This window comes from Canis lupus, chromosome 15 (genome assembly GCF_003254725.2).
Source record: "Canis lupus dingo isolate Sandy chromosome 15, ASM325472v2, whole genome shotgun sequence".
Lineage (NCBI taxonomy): Eukaryota > Metazoa > Chordata > Mammalia > Carnivora > Canidae > Canis > Canis lupus.
In genome coordinates, this window is record NC_064257.1 from 30,690,426 (window position 1) to 30,716,315 (window position 25,890).

The 25,890-nt window shown below is 41.1% G+C and overlaps 1 protein-coding gene across 5 annotated transcripts in view; it reads right to left on the reverse strand.

The window, feature by feature from the left end:
* The window catches only part of ATP2B1 (ATPase plasma membrane Ca2+ transporting 1), a 128,285-nt gene extending 104,980 nt beyond the window's left edge, over positions 1-23,305 (reverse strand). For 4 of the 5 annotated variants that reach the window (XR_003133372.3, XM_025439411.3, XM_025439409.3 and 1 more), the window contains exon 1: positions 23,150-23,305. The gene's annotated coding sequence lies outside the window, so the exon portion shown is untranslated. Of the gene's footprint in view, positions 1-22,529; positions 22,769-23,149 lie in introns of those variants that run through there. The other variant, XM_025439410.3, reaches the window with a different exon arrangement.
* Positions 23,306-25,890: the final 2,585 nt, after the last annotated feature.

Sequence of the window (25,890 nt, forward strand, 5' to 3'; positions counted from 1 at the left end):
AATCAAATACCATCTCTGTAACTCACTGAATTGAGAGTAACTAGAACAGGGAATAAGCAAAACCAACAATATTTCCTCAACATTCTATTTCCCACTGCAGCCCCATTCTCATCACTCCCATCTCCAAAGAGACTGCTCCTAAAAAAACAAAACAAAACAAAACAAAAAACAAAGAGACTGCTCCTTCTATCTTGGAGGCATTCTTCAGCAATTTCTCTCAATCCAAACAGGATATTGAGCATCAGAGATTCTCAAAGTTTGGTCCCCAGAGCAGCAGCATCAGCATCCCTAAGAATTTGTTACAAATACAAATTCTCAGACCCACTCCAGACCTATTAAATCAGAAATCCTGGGGGTAGGGCTCAGCAGTATGTTTTAGCAAGCTTTCTAGGTGATTCTGATGCATGCTAAAGTCTGACAACCATCTTTTCTCTTTAACTGTCAATTTGTGTTCCCCGTTATGGAGGAATCGTGCCTCCTCAAAATCCATTATGTTGAATCACTAACCCCCAGTGTGACACAGCCTTTGGAGACAGGGCTTTTAAAGAGGTAATTAAGATTAAATAAGGTCATAAAGGTGGGAATCTATTCCAATAGGACTGATGTCCTTATAAGGGGAATAGACATCAGGGATGTGAGCACAGAGAAAAAGCCACACGAGGACACAACAAGTCAACTAGCTACAAACTAAGAAAGGCCTCAGGAGAAAACCAAACCTGCTAACACCTTGATCTCGGACTTCCAGCATCCAGAACTTTGAGGGAAAGAAAAAAAATTCTGTTTTGTAAGTTATCTTGGCCTGTGGCATTTTGTTACAGCAGCCCTAGCAAACTAACATATTCCCTTTTTACTTCAAACGATATTTAATTTTAATGCTTTTTCTCTCTAGGTATGAAATGAAAACACTGGCTACTGTTAAAAGGAAATTCTCTGAAATTCCCTTAAGCATCTATAAAACTCGTTTTTCAACTCAATCATTCACCCTTTTTAGATGATAAGGATTTTATACCCAAACTCCCTTGAGAAAATAAACCAGAAGCATATACCAGCTTAAGTTGTTAGAAGTCTATTTCCGGGCAGCCTGGGTGGCTCAGCGGTTAAGCGCGGCCTTCAGCCCTGGGCCTGATCCTGGCGACCCTGGATCTAGTCCCACGCCAGGCTCCCTGCATGGATCCTGCTTCTCCTTCTGCCTGTGTCTCTGCCTCTCTCTGTCTCTCTCCATGTCTCTCATGAATAAATAAAATCTTTAAAAAATTAAAAATAAATTTAAAAAATAGAAGTCTAGGGGACGCCTGGGTGGCTCAGCGGTTTAGCACCTGCCTTTGGCCCAGGGCGCGATCCTGGAGTCCCAGGATCGAGTCCCACGTTGGGCTCCCGGCATGGAGCCTGCCTCTCCCTCTGCCTGTGTCTCTGCCTCTCTCTCTATGTCTATCATGAATAAATAAATAAAATCTTTAAAAAACAAAACAAAACAAAACAAAACAAAAAAACAGAAGTCTATTTCCAAGTACAAAATGGTGTGGCTTCCATCCATGCCAGTTGAACTTTGGTCTACTCTTTTACTAGACCCCGTTCTCTTGTTCCTTCTTCTACCCCTGAATGCCAGGTAACTAATACACTTTTGAGCACATTCACTTTTAGCTTGTAGTTAAGGGTATAAAAAAAAAAAAAAAAAAACCACAACTGTATTTCCTCTTTTATCCAATGTAATGGAACACATAATTAAACCTTCCATATAATCTCCTAAAAGGATATGTTAGCAAAAATGGTGCTACATTGAGTACATTCTTTATTAAGAACTACTGACATGTAATAAAAGGAACATTAGCTAACCGATCACATTCATAAACAACCTAACCAGCCTAAGAACGAACACTCTACAGGAACAGGCCTTTTCCACGTGCTTTACTACACCTACATGGGTGCACAGCATATTTGTGTTCAATTCGAACACGGAACTACATGATTGGGAAGGATTTGGTGTTCCAAGTGTGTGATGTGTGAGTGCATAGATGCACATAGCGAATTTACATCAGCTAAACTGACAGTAAGTGCCACTATTGTGGCTGCATATATACTAAGAGAAAACAACTGGACATCCAAATAAAAACATACACCTGTCTCTACCATACAACCATGATTACTTTAACATTATATCTGTTGGGGTTACTTATGTTTTCTAGAAATACAAATTAGACTATTTGAACATACTGAGTAGTGGCCAAGGAAGTGGTCAATCTAATCACCCAGTCTCTTCTGAATACTAACATCATTTTCCTGAAAAGATACTACCACACAAAATACCTTTCTAAAATGAGATAAAACTCTCATTAATTAGAACTTAACCTGAATATTTATTTAATGAGATAATTTCTGCTCCAATTTAAAGAGGCAGTCAAGTTTATAAATGAGATCCCTTTTAAAAATATATTCCAAGTATTCTTGGGAAAGCATAAATTTAACTCAGTACATGATCTGATGAAGAATTGATGGTAAAAACTATGAAACTGGGGCACCTGAATAAAAGAAATGTTAAGTTTTATCCCACATACCCTATTTGCTAAGAGGAAAATATTAGCATTGGGGGGATAAATTTAAATAAGGGATTGAAAGAAAAGTTATCCAGCAATTTAATTTGCTAGATTTTATAAATTATAATACTTGCTTTTACAATGTTTAAACAAAAACATGCTTCACATATCTGGAATCCACTCAAAAGATGTCAAAATAAGAAGGCAAAACTCATATAGTGCATGCAAGATCATTCCATCAATTTAGTCACATGCAGAATACTAAGTCAGATGTGTTAAAAAACAAAAAGTCCAAAACATATAAGAACACTCTTCTTCTTCCAAATAAGTAAAGGAAAACAAGGACCATACTGCTGACCAATTGCAAAGCACCTATATAAGTACCCACCTCATTATACGTTAGACATCATTAGATCAAAATCTTTGGCAACAATCTAACCCAAGGAGAAGATGAGGCCCTCATACAAGGTCTTTTTTTGTCTGTTCCTTGTACCAGAGGAACTTCTAGCATTTTCTTTCCTTCAACCACTGAGGTCTCATTTTATGTTAGTCTTCATTACTGAGGATAACTGAGTGAACTATAAGGGAACAGTTAAAGCCTATTAGTTGCACAAATTTTTAAGGTTATAAAATATTCGGAGATTGACATGAGTTTCTGCCAACTGTTACAAACTGCAGAATAGGGAAGTGACCTACAAGGATCAGAAGTCAGAGGTCAAGCTCTGGACCACTCAAGTTCATGAAAGCATTTCATCCTAAATCTTGCTCATTTAGCATCACTATTTTCAATAAATACGTGGAGGAACAAGAAGTTTGCATATATACAGGGCAGAGGCTACCTGCCTTATCCAATATTGACCCCAGGACCCAGTGTAGTACTTGAAACTATGCTTAGCACAACATAATTTTAATCCTCACCTATTACTCTGCTATATTAGTACTTCAATTCATCTACCTTACTCAGCTTTTCATAAATCAGTTCAGGAGATACTTATTTTGAGTTGCATCTTCATCTCCTATCCTTTCTTATGCACAGTGTACACAGTATTATGCATACAGAAGCTAGGCAAATGTATTCTAAATATTAAATGCCATTATAGAATAGTATAAATACAGATGTTGTGATAGTCTGCACTGAATTTGAACTGATCCAATGACAAACAAGCCTGGAATTCACTTTTTGAATTAAATTCTTATTGACTACTTGACTTTCTATAGTGTAAGCATAAAATGGATAGAAATTCTAGTTATGAACTTTCTAAATACTTGGATTCTTTCTAGCAAGCATTTACTGGACATCTAATAAATCCAGACCCTGCCCTAGATGCTGCTTACTATTCAGTATGCCTATAAATTAATAACTGATATTATCAAACTACATATAACACATACTACTTATTTTTATACCAATACTTAATAGCCTTATCTCATCCTAATAAGGCTGCCAATGCTAAAAACATCTCGTACAGTCTTATTCTGAAATTTCCTTTAGAGCCTACGTCACTTTTCAAAGAAAATATCCTCAAAAGCAGCAAATAAAGATCTTTCATCAAGAATAATTTTGTAAATAAGTTTCATTAATAAGGTGGATGGCTCAAGGAAACTGTTGTATACTGAGGCAAGTGTCTGTGACAGATATTTTGTTAACATGGAATTTCCAGGATCAGTTCAGAATGTCAACATCCTAAGCCTAAATGGGTTGTTCACACTTGTGAGATAAATTCAATAGAATTATGCTTTTTTAAAAAATTAGTAAACATGTTTTTAAACAATTTATCACTTACAAGTTTTGACATCAGCAATTTCTTGGATCTTGAGTGTTAATGTTTTTTCTACTACACACCTTAACTTTCCCCCCTCAGATAGCATCTGAAATACCACATTTCATCAACAATTATTCTTTCCTCCTACTACTACTGCTGGAAGCATAAATTGTCCTATTAAGGTCAAGATGATATCATGACTTCATTGTTTGTCACTTTAAATGTGTGACACAACCTTTCCACAACCTAAGCAAACTAGACTTAACTTTGGCTTTTGCAGTCAATATTTAGAGTAAGAATATACCAAATCCCTAGGCTCTTATACATTTTTCATCAAACCTTAGGTAAATATATAAGCACTTCAAGATTCATCCAAGAACATTTTAATTCCAAGAAAAAAAAAATGTACCTCTTGACATCACTTTAAACTTCTAGTAACAAGTCAGAGGCCCAAGAGTGTATTATAGCAGAAAGGGGGAGGCCTAGGGAGATATGCAGGGCCCACATATCTTCCTGGCCATCAGCATCTGGCCAGGTAAATGGACTCATGTCTCTACCTACCATTACCTGACTCGGAGGGCTCCTACACAGACCGACTGCTACATGCTTCTGACATAATCTATCCTAACTATAAAAGAAAATCAGATGCTTTATGTTCATGGCCTCAAATATTAAGCCAGTAAGTCCATTTTCTTTAACTAAGGCAGTGGTCTGAAGTCCGTAACTGTTACTGGGTACTCACACACTTCACGTTAAAGCCCCTTATTTATGCAGCAATATCAGCTTTAAGATACTTGCCCTAAGCTGAAACTTAACCTTAGAAAGACAAAAAAAAACTTTAAATATTTTACATAAAAGCTTCCAACAACATACCACAAAATTATCTTGGACAACTCTACAGTCAAACATAATTAAACTAGCAAGTAATCACTGAGGAGTACTGCTCATTTTTTTTAAGACCTATAATGTGGCAGGTACTAGGTGTTGGGAATGAATCAATCTAGACCTCATTCCCTTGAAGAACTCTGTCTATGAACTTGCAAACAGATACAGATAATAAATAATATTTTAGAAATGCCATATTTTCCTGGCTCAAATATATTTCAGGAATCATTCTTTCCACTTCCCAGCATTTTTAGCCTATAAAAAAGATAATTCTACCCTTTTTTCCACATTGAATTGATGGGAATTTGAATCCCTAATTTTTGTTTTGAAAAAATATTTCAAATATCTGTAATTAAAAAGTAACACTGAAACCAAAAGCTAGTGTATACAGATTGCTTTTCACACACCAGGCAGGGCAATTAAAAGGATCAGAATTTGCCACCTCTCAGAAAAATCACACAGTTATCAAAGCAAAGGGTAATGTTTCTTTTTTTATGCATTAGCACTCCAAGTTACTACTACATGAAGAACCAAAAAATTTTTTAAAAACTTAAAGACCGTTATGAAATTGAGTTTAAACAATAGGAAATGCGAACAAAACCTATATACTTCACTAAGTTTCAAAGTTACAAGTCAACTGCAAGATGTCAAGGAGGCTAAGATCTCAGAACAGAGGTTATAAAAAGCAACATGTTACCATGTTATTTGTTTATTTATTAATTTTTAGAGAGAGAATATCATAAATAGGCTCCACGCCCATCAAGGGACCCAACAGGCTCCATCTCACCACCCTAAGATCATGACTTGAGGGGAAACCAAGAGTCAGATGCTTAACTGACTGAGCCATCCAGGCGCCCCACCATGTTGTTTGTTATTCTTAAGCAATGGCTAAAACGATTTACATGACTTGTAACTCAGAAAAGGCTTGGACTCAAATTTTTCTTTATTGAAGAAAGTGGAATATTCCTATAATATGCTCACGTCAGTTAGTAAAAGAGTTTCTGTGTATTTTTCATTTTACTCCCCACAATTATTATTAAATCAATTTATTTCCTAACCCATGTTTCAGAATCAAGAAAATATTTACTTAAAACAAAGTAATGGCAACCAACATGGAAAGGACCTTGCCTAGGGAGGCTGGGGCAATGCTTCATCAAAGAATGAACTAAAGTGCCCTGAAGGAAGAGTAGTTATTTTGTAATGTGAGGAACTGAGGCAAGGCGAGCCCGATGTACAAAGTATGTCACAGAATAATGAGCAGACTCGGCGAGTGGGTAATATAGTAACAAGTGCTGTATGAGTATGACTGCTGGTGATTGTGGTGACAGCAACGATGGGGCAGCAGAGGGCTCACAGTCTCACTTGGACACCAGGGAATTCAGTAAGTGCCAGGAAAGCAGTAGCTAATTTTTTGGACAGGTTGGGAAGAATTCACAAAGGAGTTTCGCGAGGAGTCCTAAAAGACAACTAGTCCGGGGGCGCCTGGGTGGCTCAGTCGGTTAAGTGTCTGCCTTCAGCTCAGGTCATGATCTCAGGGTCCTGGGATCGAGCCCTGCATTGGGCTCACTGCTCAGTGCGTCTGCTTCTCCCTCTTCCTGTGTGATCTCTCTCACGCTCACATAAATAAAATCTTAAAAAAATAAATAGTCCCGACGAGACGAGTAGCACAGAGCTATTGTTTTTGAACCAAATTCTCTATGACTGTTTTTTTCCTAAGTTTGGTGAATTGTTATCTTTGATCTTAAAAATCTCCTTATTTATTGTCAGAAGTCAATTTTCAATTCTTTCCTGTAATACTGGCAGCAGCCTGCCTCTGAACCATCTTTCCAGTTTCTCCAATTTTGCTCTCATCTTCAGTGTGCCAGGAAACCAGTTATCAAAATGTTACAGGAATAATTTAAAATGTTAAAGAACACACCTATTAAACACCTAGAAGTGAAGTGAGGCACTGAGAGTTTTGATGCATGGACTTCTGGCTTCTAAGAGGACTTTTCTGCCAATTTCCTGGTTCTCCACTTGTTTTACATGGTTCAGGAAGCCAGATAAATAATAGCCTTCAGGCTAGGAGGGAAATTACTCCACACCTCTCCCCATTCTTCTAGTCTCCTTCCTCTTTCATTCCTTCCCCTCTCAGAGGCATTCCAGATAGCAATTAGTCCAGTGATTTGCATTCCACAACAAGACTGCCATTATTCACCGACCTTGACATTATAAAATGCCAGGATATAGGTACTTTGGTACATTTTATCATTTTACACCTACCACTTTTTTAAGTAATTAAGAGGTAGTCCTGAAGAGAAAAAATAACACCTGCTTTTAATATTCAAATACATATATAGAAAGATGTATAGCTACTAAATGTTAAAAAGCTATAATCAACTAATCTGCCCTATTTTTCCTCCTCTATCACATCCCACTTCTGTAGCTATCATCTTAAAGTTCTCAAGGCCACCATAATCTAGCATCTTTTGAGGACTCCCAAATCCTTTCTGTACACATACAGCTTTCAGCTAAACTATAATCCCTAGCTAAACTATAATCTCTCTAGACCTCCCAAAACCACTCCAAATTTCTTCCTTTTTGACTCCTTTGGGCATCTGCCTCATGGGGTTACCAGGTGTTGAATACATTGGAGAGGCATGGCCAAAAAAAATCTCTTCAAAAAAGTTTTCCCTCTTCTCAGGACAAAGACCTTCACCAACACAGCCTCCCTTAGTAAAACATTTAATTTGAATCCACAGATATCCATCAGGAACAGAGACTGTAAGGGCAAGTCCAGGATTATGACACAACCCAAAACTGATAGCCTGGCTCTCTACCTTGGCCGTATGTGGAATTACAAGCAGAGCTCGGCACAACTCAAAAAAACCTCCAAAAATAATAGTGACAGAAGGACAGAGATCACTATCCAGAGTTCTAAAAATAGCTCACGGTGGTAGCAAAACTATGGAGTTCCAAAAACGTGACAGCTGACTCTAAAATGTCTTTCTTCTTTAAATAAGAATAACTGGAAACAATCTATCCCCATTCATTATAGGAAGAGATTAAAGACCACGAAGGGGACATGTGCACACACTTACATGGGTTCCTTGGAAGCACACAGCACCTGATGAATCACCACATAAAAAAAGAAACCAAGAAAGAACACTGGACATGGACTGAGGCCGATCTAAAGCTCTGCATAACGGTGTCTCTTCTTGACAGGTCACAGTTGGTACTATTTAGCACAGGGATCACAAAAATATGTTCTGAAAGAGTATATTCATCCAAAATCTTAAATTTTCCACTCAAAGTCTGAGAATTTAAAAAAAAAAAAAAAAAGTTTAGCTACAATGTCATAACCAGAGCCTGTTAGGACACCTTCCCAAAACTCCAAGGTTTTATTTTATAAACACTACTACCAGAACTTCCACTGCTGGGTATTAACATACATTCCCACTTAAAACTTACTTATATAGTTTTCTCCTCTGCTTAAAAAAAGATACATTAATCGGTAAACAAGCATTTTAGAAAAATAGAAGTGACCTCTATTTCTATGGGCTTCTAAGTACTCTATTCCACTTAGTAAAATCTATCTACCCTACTCTTAACAGTAAGGATAGCAGAACCGTTACAGAAAGAATTAAATTTATATATAGTATGGTTATAACAGAGTATTTCTCATCATCAACAGTGTCATTCAGCTGACATATTATTTAGCCAAACTTAAAAGAAATAGTGTCTTGTGATAAATTCTTACCACAAGCACATTACAGTTTCTAAAGACAGACAAAAGAAGCATTTTACTGGAGCCCAACGTCAGTGGATTCAAGCTTAAGACTAGACACAAGATGTTCATTCAAGAGTCATTATGAACCTCACAGGTATAAGGCACTGTGCCAGGGGCGAGCGATAGGAAGATTAACAGTTCCCGCTCTCAAACTGAACATCACACAGAGGTGTTAAACAAGTAAACAACAAAATGTGAATTTTTAAAAGCACTATGAGAACTTCAAAACGTAAAGCAAAAACCTGGGAGTGAATGGCATAAACTGTATGTATAGCAAGAAAAGACAGAGAATCCCAAATACCTAACAACCAGCCTCACAGAAAGAAGGCTGGAAGAAAAATTTTAATGAAGAGATAACAAACTACCAAACTCCTTTAAACCCAGTAATTACAAAGGATATAATCATGGATGAAGATAAAGATGTTTACTGGAGAATTATTTAACATAAGAGAAAAATTTAAAACCCAGATATCTAATAACAAGGAAATTAGCCATACAATGGAGTATCACAGTCATTAAAATGATATGAATGGAAAAAATGACATGAGAAAATGATAGTTTTTTAAAAGCATACAACTATACCTACATTATCTCAAGCATGTTAATAGGTGTACAAATTTTTTAAAGGATCAAAAATAAACAGAGGTAGGATCATGAGTGATTCTGTTTCATTTTTACATTGGTCTATATTCCCCAGACATTATACCTCAGTGTTATTACATCTTTTTTTTTTCCCTTAAAGATTTATTTATTTATTTATTTATTTATTTATTTATTTGAGAGAGAGAGAGAGAGAGAGAGAGAGGGGCAGAGACACAGAAGGAGGGAGAAGCAGGCTCCATGCCGGGAGCCCAACGTGGGACTCGATCCCGGGACTCCATGATCGCGCCCTGGGCCAAAGGCAGGCGCTAAACCGCTGAGCCACCCAGGGATCCCCTGTTATTATTACATCTTAAGTTGGTTAAAGTTATGTAAGTCACTGTATTTTATGTTTCCCTTTAAAACCATTAATAACCCTTTTCATTTTCAGGAGTGAATTATCTCATCCCAAAATTCCACAGAACCCATGCATTTAAACAGATTAATGCTTATAAATTGTGTAGAATACTTGGTGGGTAGAAAGCAATTAATTACACAGGTATTCACTTTATTCAATAATTGTAAATTCCCTTTATCTAAGTCAAAGTCACTACTGTGTTTTGGAGCTGGTCCTTGGGACCTTGGCAAAAGAATGTTAGTTTTTCCTCTCTGAATTCTAACATCTCTTAAGAAATGATTCCTATCTCTCCCCCAGATTCTACTTCCTTCACAGAAAGAGCAAAAGGAAAAAATACAGTCAAATATCAAGGAAGAAATTCAAATATCAAGTTCCTCAATGGGAAGACAGGAAATTAATTAAGGGAGTAAATTTTGAAATATGGTTCATTCTTAAGACACACCTACAAGAGTGTACTCCTTAACAGACTTATTAAAGTGTCTCTCACAAGTCAACATTCCAGGAGATTGTACTCTCAACACCAAGCAGAACATATATTTATCCAGATGAAGAAATGGAGAAATCACGTACCAGACTCTTATCAGGGAGAGCACTCTATAAAATTATTTGGGGAAAAATGTCTTTGTAGGTTTTTAGGAGTTGCTTGGGGTGTGTGTGGAAGAGTGGAGGTGCAGTAGTGGTGGTGGTGGTGGTGGTGTGGAGGATCTAAGGAAACTCAAGAAACCAAAGATGGCAACCACCTGTTAATAATAAAGGAATGAGGAACATAATAAAGGAATTTGAACTTGCAGAGGAAGACTTGCAGAAGAAATAAAGGCCCTTGTGTCATTGTGGACTGTTTTATTTTCAGTCAAGTCCACATTGTTCACTTACGTTTTTTTGTGAAAATTGATTCTTTTACCCAAAGTAATATTGAATTCTGCAACTAAGTTGCACAAGACCATAAACAGACACAAGAACTGAATTACAGGTGGCATACCTGGGCTATCCACACATACAAACTTAGTCCATAAATGTATTCACTTTCAGTCTTAACAAATGACTATGTGAATAACATTCATTTAGAAAAACAGTTCTAGGGATCCCTGGGTGGCGCAGTGGTTTAGCGCCTGCCTTTGGCCCAGGGCGCGATCCTGGAGACCCAGGATCGACTCCCACGTCAGGCTCCCGGTGCATGGAGCCTGCTTCTCCCTCTGCCTGTGTCTCTGCCTCTCTCTCTCTCTCTGTGACTATCATAAATAAATAAAAATTAAAAAAAAAAAAATAGAAAAACAGTTCTATAAGGCTTTTTTTTTTTTTTTAAATATTAGCATCTCTTTTAGTTTCCCTACTCCATTCTCCACTGAGAGGGAATGGGGAATAGGTAGGTGTTGTTTGTTTTAGTCCCTAAGTCCATCTCCACGAATAATCCTGCCAGTGCTACAGCTCACTTTCAGGTGGTATCAGTGGCTATCTACACCATTCTTCCTCCCACTCCCAATACAAACAAAAGTGTTTCCCAAAGAACTTTATCTAGAACATAAAAAAACAGTAGTTTCTAGAACAAAGAATCTACAACTCAAGAAAGGCCAACAACCTAATCACAAAAAGTGAACAAAGATCTGAATGGACACTATATGTGACTGGAACCCAAAATGTCCATCAACAGGTAAATGGGTAAACATATTGTGGTATATCCATACAAGCAAATCCTTATCACCAATAACAGAAATTGAACTCTTAATATATGCAGCATTGGTGAATTTCAAGTAACTATGCCAAATTAAAACACCCCAAAATAGCACATACTGCATGATTTCCATGTACAAGAAAATTCTAGAAAATTCAAATTAATCTATGACAGAGGGCAGATGAGTGGTTGCCTGGTGAAACAAGGAAGGACATAGAAAAGGGGAAGGGAGGGAAGATTACAAAAGGGCACAAGAAAAATTTTAGGGGAATTTTAGGGTTAGGGAACCTAACCACAGTGATTATTTTTCACTGCAAAATACATATCAATTTTTAACTTTAAATATGAACATTTTACCATATGTCTATCACTCAATACAGCTGTATTTTTTTTTTTAACTATGAAAGAAACAAATAGGACTTTAAATAAACTAAATAGGAGTTCTCAACTTACATGTGGAACTTTCTATGGAGTTCACTATAGGGGATCAGACTGGGACCTTTTAAGATTTTTATTTATTTATTAATGAGAGACACACACAGAGAGAGGCAGAGACACAGGCAGAGGGAGAAGCAAGCTCCACACAGGGAGCAGACCTCGATCCCGGGACTCCAGGATCAGGTCCTGGGCTGAAGGCGGCGCTAAACCGCTGAGCGACCTGGGTCACCCAGACTTTTTTTGGACAAACCACTCACACGCACAGAGAGCCAATTCCAGAATCTTCAGGTCCTTTCCCCTGAGCTGGTCAGAGTCCTCAGAGAAGAGACTTCAACTCTGGCCAAAAGCCTGAAAGCTAAGAGAGGGACGAAGGCTGGGAATCTTAACATTAATATGTAAACTCACACATTCTCACATTTTAGTATATTTTTGGTAGGGAGCAGAATTAAATGCAGTTAAATTCCACTTCTTTAAGTAGAAGTCTTAGAAATATATATATATATTGAAAAGCTAAACTATTTTCATGAATGAAACACAGTATACACAGATGAAACATCAAATGATGATAAGCTAGTTAAAAAATCATTAGAAGGCAAAGCTTAAAGAATAAAGAATTAAATGGCTGGAAATTCAGGGCAGAGTGGGGAGACACCTACAACAGTCGAAAAAAATGTTTTAAGTTGGGGCATCTCCGTGGCTCAGTGGTTGAGTGTCTGCCTTCAGCTCAGGGCATGATCCCAGGGTCCTGAGATCAAGTCCCACAACAGGCTCCCCGCAGGAAGAGTCTGCCTGTGTCTCTGCCTCTCTCTCTCTCTGTGTCTCCCATGAATAAATAAATAAAATCTTTTAAAAAAATTTTTAAGTCAAAACTTCCAAGAGAAACAGTTAATAAAACTCCTTGATCTTATATTTTGTACTTTTGGGGGAGGTAATAAGAACACCCAGTGATATATCCAAGGTCACTTGGCTTTTTACTGGTGAAGATAAAACTCAAATTTAAATCTGGAGAAATCTTAACATCACAGAGCAAAAACCCAAATCAGAAATTTTCACGTTCAGTCACACATACCACAACGACATAGGAGTATCATAACATAAAGACACACAGGCTCCAAGAAAGACGGGTAACCCAAGCAAAAGGAGTGAGGAAGCAAGAGGTCCAGAGGCAAAAGTGGATCAGGTAAGTTCCAGCATTCAATTACATATAGTGGAGTTTAAGCCAAAGGCAGGTGAATTGAAACTTTACCCTAAATCCACTCCGCACCCAGAGAAGGGTTGCCTGATTCATGTTTGTTTTTGATACCAGACATTCTGAGAGGTTGATGCTAGGGGATCTCCCTTTCCTAGACCTTGCCATCCTCTCCTCTTTCCCATGTCACTGTCTGACCTTCCCTGTATTTTGTCCTTTACTTGCACCCGTCGCCCTTTCACTCTATAGTTCTCCACTATGGTGTTGTCAGGACTGTCAAAAGACCCTGGTTTGTGATTCACTTTTTAAACAAAGAGTACTTCAAACATCACTCACTTGATTTTAGGTGTAAGTGAGGAAGAAAGAATTATGGCAAAGAAACTGAAAATTACGCATAACTCTAGGTAGTAGCAGGGCAGCACGGAGTATGTGCCAATGTCATCCACGTGTCCCAGCAGAAAAAGATGATGCCCTTACCCATTTCAACATTTACTAGTTTTTTTTTTTTTTTAAGATTTATTTATTTTTTCATGAGCGACAAGACACAGAAAGAGGCAGAGACATAGGCAGAGGGAGAAGCAGGCCCCTCACAGGGAGCCCCATGCAGGACTCGATCCCAGATCCCAGGATCACGCCCTGAGCTGAAGGCAGATGCTCAACCACTCAGCCATTCAGATGTCCCTCAACATTTACTAGTTTCATTGATTTCTGCCTTCACAGATTTTTTTTTCCACTGTCAAAACCATTCCACGCTCCTCTTTTGATCAGCAATTTTAGTATTACTATCGCCATGTTAAAGTAGAAGCAAGTCTTATAATTCCTTCTAAAATACTAACTTTACCAACAATTAAGTCTATACGGTTTACAAGGGCTAGAAGAACAATCACTGGAAAATGAATGAGCTCTGGAGAGCAACTTTTCTCAAGTGTTAATATAACAGCTTATATGCTACATCTATATAAATCATCAATTGCTTGAATGTTTGAAATTACAACTCAAGTATTACATGACCATTGAACATAAATGATGAAGTCAAGCACAGGCTTTCCTTTCTTGTCCTAAAGACAAAAAAATAACCACATTATACTATGCTTTAAACTTCAACAGAGACCATATACCTATGCTTCTTCCTGATGCCTACAATGATCCTGCACCAGGTCATAAGCAAAGAGTTCATTCTCAGTTCATGGAAAAGAACCTTCTCTTGGAAAAATTAGAACCTGCAGCAACACATTTAAGAACTTCACTCCCACGGTATTTCTTTAAAAAAAAAGAAAGAAAAAAAAAGATTTTTTTATTCATGAGAGACGGGGGGGGGGGGGGGCAGAGACATAGGCAGAGGGAGAAGCAGGCTCCCCGTGGGGACCCTGATGCGGGATTCCGTCCCCAGACTGGGGGATCATGACCTGAGCTGAAGGCGGATACTCAACCACTAAGTCACCCAGGCGCCCCTCCAACAGTATTTCTAATAAAGAGCAAAAATAAGAAAATCATAATTTAAATTTTAAACCATAATACATGCTTCAAATTATGGCATCTTACCTCATGCAATATGCTAATGAACTACAGATCAACAAACACATCTTAAGAACTTTCATCCTGATGAAAGATGTCACAGAACAGAAAAATGAAATTGGTCATTTTAAGATACAAATTTTAGGTAGTATAATGATTCATTACAGTAAGAATAAAACCTAAAAGAAAAATTAAATACTGAACTGAAATTAAGAAATGGAAGGCTGGGATGCCTGGGTGACTCAGTGGTTGAGCGTCTGCCTTCAGCTCAGGTCATGACCCTAGAGTCCCAGGATCGAGTCCCACATGGGGCTCCCCGTGGGGAGCCTGCTTCTCCCTCTATGTCCCTGCCTCTCTGTGTCTCCCATGAATAAATAAATAAAATCTTAAGGAAAGAAATGGAAGACTTCCTATATAGAAGCTAAATTCTACTGTTCTAGCAACATTCTGCGAAGTACAGCTGTCTTCCAAAAGTAAAACAGGTTATCCTAGGAGTCCATCTAGGTTAAAACTGCAAAGGTAAATAAAAAGACTTCAGAAATTCACACACACACAAAAATTCCTCATCCTTATCTGTTTCACCTTAACAAGGCAAGCCACGCAATATCTAAGTCCTAAATCAAAAATGCCAAAAAACACTGACTGGACATTTGCTAGAAAAGTCCTATATATCCTAAGGAACCCACGGTCTTATCTCAACTCCTCTATATTATCTCCAAATGAAATTAATGACAAAAAAGCAATTTATAATAAATGGAAGTGTATGACCCAGACTACAAATACAGAAAAATTCAAGACAGGAAGTTAATGAGTGATGACTGAGGAAGGTAGACTACTGCTGAGTTTTGAAGGATGGAAACACTTAGGCAAGAGCAAGGGTCTTATCAGGTGAGAGGAAAACCATAATGAAGTCACAGCAAAGGGAATGAGAAGAGCGTATACAGAAGACTACATAAGACTTTATGATTGTCACGCAGTGGGCAATCGCCAGCACTAAGTTACTGCAGCACTGCTCTCACCTCCAGGAAACAGGATTTATAGTTTGACCTATGTGAACAGCACCCCCTCCAGGGTGTGGTGAAACTGTTAAGTAATATAGAAAAGTAACAAGTGGGATGATCCACTAAAACGGATTGTGTGAAGGGAGCAAAGCATTAAACACATTTACATAGATTCTGTCCATATTAGCAGATTAAAGGATGGGAGAAGAACCGACCAGGAAAACTGCATAAACCAGCAATCTTGGGATTTTGGTTTGTCCCTCTTCCCCTAAAAGACTCCTTATTAACATTTCTTAAAAGTCAGTGTTCTAAGCACTTCGGAAAATAAGAACGACTTTATAAATGGCCTTCAGAGTAAAGCTGCATGTTGATAAAGAGAAAAATGAGGAGCCATTCAAAGTTTTACTGAAGAAATGACAGCAGGAAAGCTATTTAAAAACAAAAATAAAGTTCTGGCACAAATATGAAAGACAGATTAAAGCAGCAGATCTGAGGATTTTGAGAGTAAAAGACTGTTTAATATCCTTCTGGGACAAATTCACGGAGTTAGTACAATGAACAATAAATCCACACTGTTAATAATAACCAAGTTATTTAAAAAGCATCTTCTAAATAATAAAATCCTTTTGAAGATCTATTTTGCAGAAAATATAACTATTCCTTCTAAAGTTACCAGGTCTTTACAGTAGTCATACCAGTTTACAGTTAGGCAGTATAATCTCAGATTTCACAATGTAAGCAAGCACTGGTCCATTCAAAACTATCTTTATTCTTTCCCCCAGAGGCCCAGGTGACAGTAATATTATTACAAAGCAGCTATCCTAGAAGTTGAGATCCCATATTGTTGGAAGTTATTGCGCTTAGAAATACCAAATAATATTTTTGCCAAAGAATTAGCTAAAAACACTGCATATTGTTTAAAATAGTTAACAGTATCCCAGGAAAAATTTGATAAAAAATGTTCCGAAAGAATATGGTGAAAAGTTTACCCATAGTTTGTCTGGATCTCTCTCTGCCAAAAACTTTCATTAGTTTCGATTTCCATAGTCATTTGTAAATTATAACCCATGATTCCTAAATATATCCTAAAGCACAGCCAACAAGCCAAAGCTTTTGGAACAAACAACAAAAAAAATGTTCAACACAGTCTTGAAATGGGTTTACTTTGAAATTAATTTCATTATTAAAATGCATTTTAAATGCAGAAACAGGCTACTCACTGTTATAATGAAGCAAAAACTCCTATTTTAAGACTGGTCTTAAATAGAAAATAATTCATACGTGGTATATAGTATTAGATAAAAAGTTTAAAAAGTCAAACCAGTTTACGTCAGTCAACTGGACCTTATAGTTAATTGTCATACAAACTGTTATTTAGCTTGTTAGTAAAAATTAGTAACTTCTGTTTTAATGCATAGAATAGTAAATTATCAATTAGCCTTACATCATTAATATTATTGAAAAATCATTAGGCACTAATCTGCTGTTAACTGAAATTCGTAAGGACTACTACTTATCCACAAATTTATGTCCTTTTAGTTTGAAGAAACATCCAAAGCTTTTCCTCCTAACAAAAAATAAGAGCTAGACTAAAGCACAGATATTCAGCGCTGTACTAACATAATATGCATTATTTTTACCAAAATAAGTCCACATGTTCAAATCACTTGGAAATGGCAGACAGGAGGGCATGAAAACAAAAAGAGAAGAACATTCTTTGTCTAGGAGTTTACAATGCCTGATAAGTAACTTAATAAATAACCACAGATGGATCTTCTGAGAGAAAACAGTGAACACAGATAACAAAAATATTTTCAATTTATCAGGTTTACAACTGTCACAAAAACCACCAGGTCCACAAGTCAAACTTGGCTACAAGAGTCAAAACTACATGAAAGCACTAACTCTGCAATATTCAAAGTCAAATAAATCAACAATATTATTAAGGCATCTCTACTATATAACTTGACTCTAGGTTATAAATTTAACATGTTTCTCAAAATGCAGACTGCTGGGCCCCGCCCCAAATCTGCTGAATCAGAACTGCAGGGGCAATGCCAGGGAATCTACACTTTCAGTAACTCCCCCAGGTGATCCTCAGGCACACTAATGGTGAAGTGAGATTTATAAAAGGCTTTTGAATTTCAGGAACTAAAATCTCCTCCTTTGGGACCTTTGTAAATTAAGTGTCATTACAAATTAACATTTCAAAAAGATTTATGTAATACATATGTTTGGCAGAAAAACAAGTGCATTTAAAAAAATTATAGCAGGAATTAAAAGAAGAAACTTTTAGTATAGGCCATCTTATTTTTGACACATGATTTAAGACACCCCCAACCATTTCAAAGACCAACAGGTCTTTGAAAACAAAATTCCTTACTTAAAAACAATCCAATCTACAATATTAAAAAAAAAAAAAATACAGTACTTCAAATATGTTCAAATTCATTTTACTCGGCTCTTAATAAGTAAATCAGGGTATGAACTGTTTACATTATGCCAAATATGAGCAGTAGATTATATTTACAAAGCTAAACCCAAATAAATCTGTTTATAGTCCAGTATTAAATTTACTCTGGTCAGAAACTGATTTTTCATAAACTTACATAACTTTCACAGACGTACATAAAAACATGTATTATGGAAAGAGCAATGGAGCAAAAACAAGAAGCCACCTAGAGTCCAGTTCTGGCTAATCCGGCTGCTAGCTCTGTGACCTTAGGGCCTAAACAAATCATTTTACCTATCTGGGATGAGTGGGGGAAGGCACAAGGCACAACTTCTCTATTTTACTCATCACACAGGACTATTTATTGTGAGACTCAAATGAGGTAGTATGTGACATATTCTGAAGTATTGTACAGCACTTTATAAACCAAAAGTATTATTACTAAGAGAGCAAAAGTTGAGAGACACGTATCTTTAGGAGCCTGCTGGAAAACAGACTATTACAGAAACAATGAAAAACATAAAAATTACCTTTCAGGTTCCATTAGATATTGGACATTGTTGTGTATTCTTGTAAATTACAAATAAAATACACATGAATTTCACTTCGGTTACCTGTGAAATGTCCCCGTTTCTAACAGATCTCATGCATAAAGATAGAAATGAAATCAGATGGGCCACCAATTGACAATTGTCAACACTAGTCAAGAAGTATTCTTTCTCATATTTGACAATTGCCATAATAGTCGTTTAACAAAACAATGCATTTATGTAAAACATTTGTAAAAGCTAAAAAATAAATCTTTTAAAAGTCTTTTCATCTTTAAAAAAGTTTTCCCGTAACTACTGAATCATCTGCCTTCAGTGTTACCACAGATTCTATACATCCCAAAGTAAGCTACTCACAAGTACCCTTTTATATATTAGGACACCTACTAGAAAATAATATTCCCCTCCAACTGGGCAAGTAAGGTCTTAACTAAGGTGCAAAAATTTAATTAAGTTTCTGCTTCCTGATCTTTACTTCTTTATTGTTTTGCTCATTCATTACAAAATTCAAGAATTATAAAGTGAAAACAACCAATTTCAACTGCATGTAGATGCAAAAAAAAAAAAAAAAAAGAGGTAAATACTTCTTTGGTTGTACATAAAAGACTGATAGTTGTAATTGTCCTTTCCTCTTAAAACCTGTTGACCTATACAACTCAGTGCACATGGAAAGAGAATGCTTCATTCACAACGGATGTCTTTCAGAAAAGGCATTCAGTAAATTTAACCCCCAAATCAAAGATTCTATCAAATGATGCATAACAATGTATAATTACTCTGCATACATCACCCTAATTGCTCATATAATGTCCTAACATGGTGCCATATTACAGACTAAAAAAAGCCTAAGCTACTCTTCATCTCAAGTAAATGTTTTATTCAATTTTAATTTAATAAAGCACCTACAGCTTAATAGCTTATGCTTTACATCCAAAGAAATTTTATATATGAAGAAATTACAAGTGTTCAATTAAAACCTAAATGCATATAAATGGGCAATAATACCTTGTGAGCAGTAAACTAGTAACTTGGACACTTCATTCATCCATTCATTCATTCATTCATTCATTCATTCCTTGAGAGCTAAATCTTGGTTTCTTCATGTCACATCCACAGTCACAATTATCAAACAGTATCCTGTGCCTAAAGAGAGTGTACCTTGAATTTTTGGTTTGGAAGAGAGAGGGACAGGAGTGAACAAGTGGGCAAGGAAGGAAATCTCACCAATTCAGCTGTCACTACAGCATTTATCTTCTAAGCATTAAAAACTCCATTTATTTTTGTATGAGATGCATTTGAGAGGAGCCATATATAGAAACCACTTTTCCCAACATGGTCTTTACTAAGTTCGAATAGAAGTACTCCTGCTGGAAGCCCCTCATTTGTGTCATTTAAAAACAAGTAATTGTAGAACTCACAGTAAAACCATAAAAGACAAGCTGTTGGAAGATGGAAAAAAAAAAAAAAAACCCTACTATATAACCTTACTCAAGGTTAATAATTTCACAGATTTTTTGCAGGCTTCCTGTAGAATCTGTCAATAGCACATAAGGTAAAAACAAACAAAGGGTAAAACTACTATCATGCTGGTAGGTACCTTGATTTAGTGGCTATAGCTGGATTTAAATATCTATTTATAATGCAGCTATTTCCTTATTTCTCTTCCTAAGTAGGTCCAGACTATTACTCCTATTATCATAAGCACAAATCAAAACTAGTTTCTCACCTCCTCTCAAAATCCTACATTAAATCTCAAGCTTCAATAAAAAAAACCAAGATTTCCCATATAATTGGAGGAATCCCCCATTAATACAGAAAAAGACCATTTCACTTTATACGTCCAAATGGGGATGTCATAGCGATAGCCGCTGTCATGAAAATCAGGAAGGCGTACACTGAATTTTTACATTTTAATAAAAAAAAAAAAAATCACGAAATTTTTTAAATTAAAGGTGGCGCTCTGTCCTCAACTCACCCGCCGATTGTGACTCACTTTTGCAGACTATATGGTAGGAAATAACAGTTACTTTTCAAAGATCTTTGCAGTTACACCCAAACCAAAATCAGGACAGAGATCCACCCTTAATTACAGCAATTTAACTGTCTCATCCAACGCAAGGTAGAAACTAAAACGTCCCCCTGAAATCATGGCTGAATAAGCCCATTTCACACACTAGATTTTTTTTTTTAATTTTTTTTAAGACTTCTTCTAAGAAAGACGTTTCTTAATCTACTTCAAATTTGAACTCACCGGGATGAAAAAGATAAAAAGGGAGGGGGAGTACCCAAATGAAACGCACAAGTACAAAAAGCAGATTCTCCTCCAATCCCTCTAATTCCCCCAATCCGCCTCTGCCACACACAAGGACAGGGAGCGCCTGGGGAAGGCAGGCTAGCGGCAGGGCAAGCGGTGAAGGCCCTCTCCTGACTCACGTGGGCCACCATCCAAAGGGTTACACACCCTCTGCTCCAGGACAGCCTCTCACAAAGCAGATCCTTAAAAGTACTTCTTATTATAAAATACACCCACGTTGAGCAAGAGCTTTATTTTAAAATAAGGCTGTCCTCAGGTGGGGGAGGTTAAAACACAACAAAGGCTTCCATGTTGAAAGACAGACAATCCGGACACATGCATATACCTACACACGTATGAAAAAAAAAAAAGGAAAAAAAACATCCGTATAACTAATTCATCGTGAACAGCAATCGATACCGACAGGAGCCATTAGATTATTAATAAACCCAGAAAAGTAGCATGCAGAACAGCCAGGGGTGATTGCTCGCTGCGCTCGAAGCCCAGGCAAAGGCAAAAAATAGGCGTGTGGCGTCGGGTCCAGCGCTCCTAGATTTAGAGCCCCCCCGCCCCGCCCTGCCCCCGCGCCCTGCCCCCCGCGCCGCCCGCCCCCGCCGCCCCGGGATGCGAGCACCCCCAGCGCCCGAGTCCCGCAGAAACTGGTGAATGAAACGCGCACGGAGCCCGGCCCGGCGGCCGCGGCGCCGAGGCAGGGTCGCTCACCAGCTCGGCCGCCAGGGCCGCCCGCAGGACCGGACCGAGGGAGCGCGCCCCCCGCCCCCGCAACCGGAATGCGGCTCTCTCCTCTCGACCCCGGCCAGGAGCGGGCGGAGGACGCACGGTGTTCCGTGGCGGCGGCGCTGCTCTTTCCTTTTAAACTAAGTCCAGAAATCCGAGTCGGAAGCAACCGTGCACATCCTGGGGGGCCAGGCAGGAGACGCCGGGGGCGGGGGGGGGGCAGGCGGCTCCCTAACTCCCGCGGAAGCACCGTCCGGGGTGACAACGCATCCATCCAGCAGCCGCGGCCAGGGGCCGCCCGGGGCCCCCGCCCGCAGCCCGCCGGGCGTCCGCGGGGCCGGAGCTGGGGATTAGAGGGTGACCCTCCCGGGGCGCGGGGACACAGCGCCGGGCACCGCTGCCCTCAAGGTCACCACGCGCCGGGGCGGGGGCGGCCGGCGGCACGATGGGCTCCGGCGCGGCCGAGACGGCCGGGGCACGCGGAGCAGCGGCGGGTGTAGACACGGAGCCCCGCGGCCGGACCGGCGCCGAGGAAGCCGCTCACCTTTCCGAGCGCCCGGGGCGGGCGCGGCGGGAGCCAACCTGCGGGAGGCGCCCCGAACGCCCCCGCCAACTTCTCCCGACCGCGCCGCAGTCCGCGGGGCACCCGGCGGTCAGGACCCCGGCCGCCGCGCCCCGGCCTCCCCCGCAGGTGACCCGACCCGCCGCCGCCGCCGCGGGCGGCCGGCAGCCGCCACTCACCTCGCCCGGCAGCAGGAACCATTTTCCGAGGGGGGGAGGCAGGGGAGGCTGCAGGGGGGTCGGGGGGCCGGGCGGGAGCGCCGAGGGGCAGCGCGGAGCTCGGAGAACCGGGGCTCGGTCGTCCGCCCGCCCGCAGCCGCCTCGCGGGGCTCGGGGCGCCACGCGGAGGAGCGGCTGCACCTCGGGGACGGGGCGGCCGCGGAGCCCAGAGGCTCGGCGTCCACCAGCCGGGGCTCCCTACTCACGCTGCACCGCGAGGAGGCGGCGGCGGCGGCGGAGGAGGCGGCGCCCAGCCCGGCCCCCGCCCAGAGCCCGGCAGCCGCCGAGTGGCCGCCCGCGTCCCCGCAGGACCCGCCTCCTCGGCTCCGCAGAGCCGCACACAGGGCGCGCCGCGCTCAGCACGGGCAGCTCCGCCAGCCTCACGCCGCCGTCCGCAGCGGCAGCGGCGGCGGCGGCGGCAGCGGCGGGCGGGGTGCGGCGCCCTCCGAGAGCCCCGCGGCCACCCGCGAGCGCACGGCCGAGCACGAGGGGGGATGCGCAGAGCCCCGGGGCAGGGGCCCCCGTGTGCACCGGGCGGCCCGCAGGACGGCCGGGGCAGGCAGGGGGAGGTGAACGCTCACCCGTTCCGGTCTGGCGCTCCCTTCCTTCCACACCCACACGCCGCCCGCTCCACGCTGGCGGCGCAGCTGCTCCCGCTGCCACTGCCGCCGCCGCCGCCGCCGAAGCTCGCGCCGCCGCCGCTGCCGCCTTGGCTGGGCGCGGTCACGTGACGCAGCCCGCGGGGAGCCTGGGGGCGGGCAAGCGCGCGCGCGCCGAGGAAGCGCGGCTCGGCCGGGCGCTGGGAGCCGAGCGCCGCGGAGAGGGCGTTTAAGGGGAGGATCCGGCGAGCGCGGCCCCGGCTGGCGAGCGCGCGCCCGGCGAGGAGAACTTGCCGCGCGGTCGGGAAAGGGTGTCCGGAGCGAGGGGCGGGGGCCTCGCGCCCCCACGCGCCCCTCCCTCCCTCCCTTCCTCCCGGGGAGCCGCGCCGCGCCGCTGCCCCCGCCCCCTCCCGCGCGCTCCTTTCCTCCTGCCGTGGCCCGCGATTGGCCGAGGGGCTCTGACGTCCGTGTTTCCATGACGTATCGCGGCGGGGGAGGGGCGGCGGGGGAGGCGGGGGCGGCCCGGCGCGGGGCGGGTACTGCGGCCGTCCCAGCTGCCGTCCGGGCGCGGGGCCGGCGGGCTGCGGGCGGGCGGACGCGGGCGCTCGTCGGCCGGCGCCCCTCGGGAGCCCGGGAGCCCGGGAGCCCGGGAGCCGGGCCGCCGCGCGAGGGCGAGGGCGAGGGCGAGGGCGAGGGCGAGGGCGAGCGCTCCCGGCCCGCGCGGGTCCCGGGCCGCCCGCTCGCCGCGTCCGCGCTCCGCGGTGCACCGGACTCGCCGGCCGGCGGCAGTGCCCCAGCTGCCTCCCTGCCCGGGTCCCGCCCGCGCCCCCGGGGAGCCCCGCTGCAGCGCCCGGAGGCTGAACGCGGGCGCGCCTCGGGATGGGCGCTTAGACTTGCCCCCGGGCTCGTGTAGGGCTTGCGCCGTCTCCCGCTACCCCAGCCGTTGGGTCCTTGGGTTCACCGGGCAGCATCCCGACCCCACACCTTTCTTTTCGCGTGGGTGAAAAGAAGAAACGGTAACACACGGAGGAGCGTGCGGGCTTGAGATGGTTAAAACGTAACCTGCTTTGCTCCAAACTTCGAGAGGTCTTGCAAGTTAATAGACACTACCCGTAGAGACATCTCCTTAAAACATAAAGTGCAAAGGAAAAAAATTCCTTCCTCCGCAAACGTGCACACACGTACGTAAAGATTCGGGTTCTGCCTAAGACACCGAGTTGCATCTTCTTCCTCCAGCCGCCTCTATTTGAACTAATCGTCGCCGCTCGTGCAGAGACCTTATCCGTGTTATTTTCAGCGTCACTTAATCAGAACAAGAAGATAAATTCTGGAGCCTCCTCCCTTCTCTTAACTCCAGGACTGGAAAGTGGAATATTTGCAACGTCTTCCTTAAAAGCCTACAGGCGATGCAAAACACTTTATTACGCGTGCTCACTCTCTGATAGCATTTGTTTTTGAAATATTTTTAAATTTTTAAAAGCTTAGGAACACAATAGTAAAAAGTTTCAAAACCAAAGACTTCTCCAAGTTAACCCTGTTAGAAAAAAATTTTTTTTGATTCATTTACAGATCTTACCAGGTTAGACATTACCTTTTGAGCTGTGCCTTTGAGGTGGAAAATTAGCACTTGGGCAAAATGACACAGTTTTCCCTCTTTAATCACTGTTAAGGAATTGGTTGGTGTGCTACAATAGCCATTCCTCACACTATTTCAGGACTTCTTAACAGAAGAACAGATTAACTTTTCAAAACGCTTAGAGAAATTTAAGAATCATTGGCTTTTATCCAACTTTTCCTCCAAGGAAGTCGCAATAGAATATTGAATTATTATCCTACTTTAATCAAGAATTTGACATTAAAGTAATATATGAATCATTGCTACAGTACACTGGCAAAATGGATAATAGATTAGAATCTGTTCACTTTGTGGATTTGTTGCAATTCCAAATAATAAAATACATGCTCTTAGAGCATTGTGGTCATGAAAAATTACTCAGCATCTTCATTTTAAGACATGATTTCAGTAGGGTTTTCATTTATGGAGATTATATACATATATATCCTAGAACATATTTATATGCATTTTAATGAAATGTGAGTCACATACACTGATATACTTTCACTGTCATAGTCAAGACGATTGTACTGTGTAGTTTGGTTTTTATATTTTCATTCTTCAAATAGCAAATAAAGCCTGAAAACAATATAGAAATAACGGCACACATTACATAAGGAAATTCAATTTTTTTTCTCCAAAAGGTTTATTACTGAAACTACCTTAATGACATAATTCTCAATGTAAAGATCAAGAAAATATTGTAATTAGCACTTCCTAAAAATGGAACTACTTGAATTCAAAGATGCTACTGTATAAAATATACCCATATTCTTTCATCTCAGACCTCACTTATCCCAGAGGTCTAATTGACCTGGACATATATTAGTGCATGTTAATAATAAAATAATGCAATTTTTGTTGAAATACTTTGAAACTGTTCTTTTAATATACTTTAAATACCTGAATATCTTTTTTTTTTTTTAATTAGCAAAATTTATAAAGGTCTTTAAATCCTATGACGTTACTATTTGGGATATTAACATTATTTAAAGATAGGCCGTGTATTCAAACTAGTGTATTTTGCAAACTACTAAAGTATGTTCCATTTAGTGGAGCAAATCCAAATTATCGACCATCTTCTGATAAGTCGATCGATTCAACATGA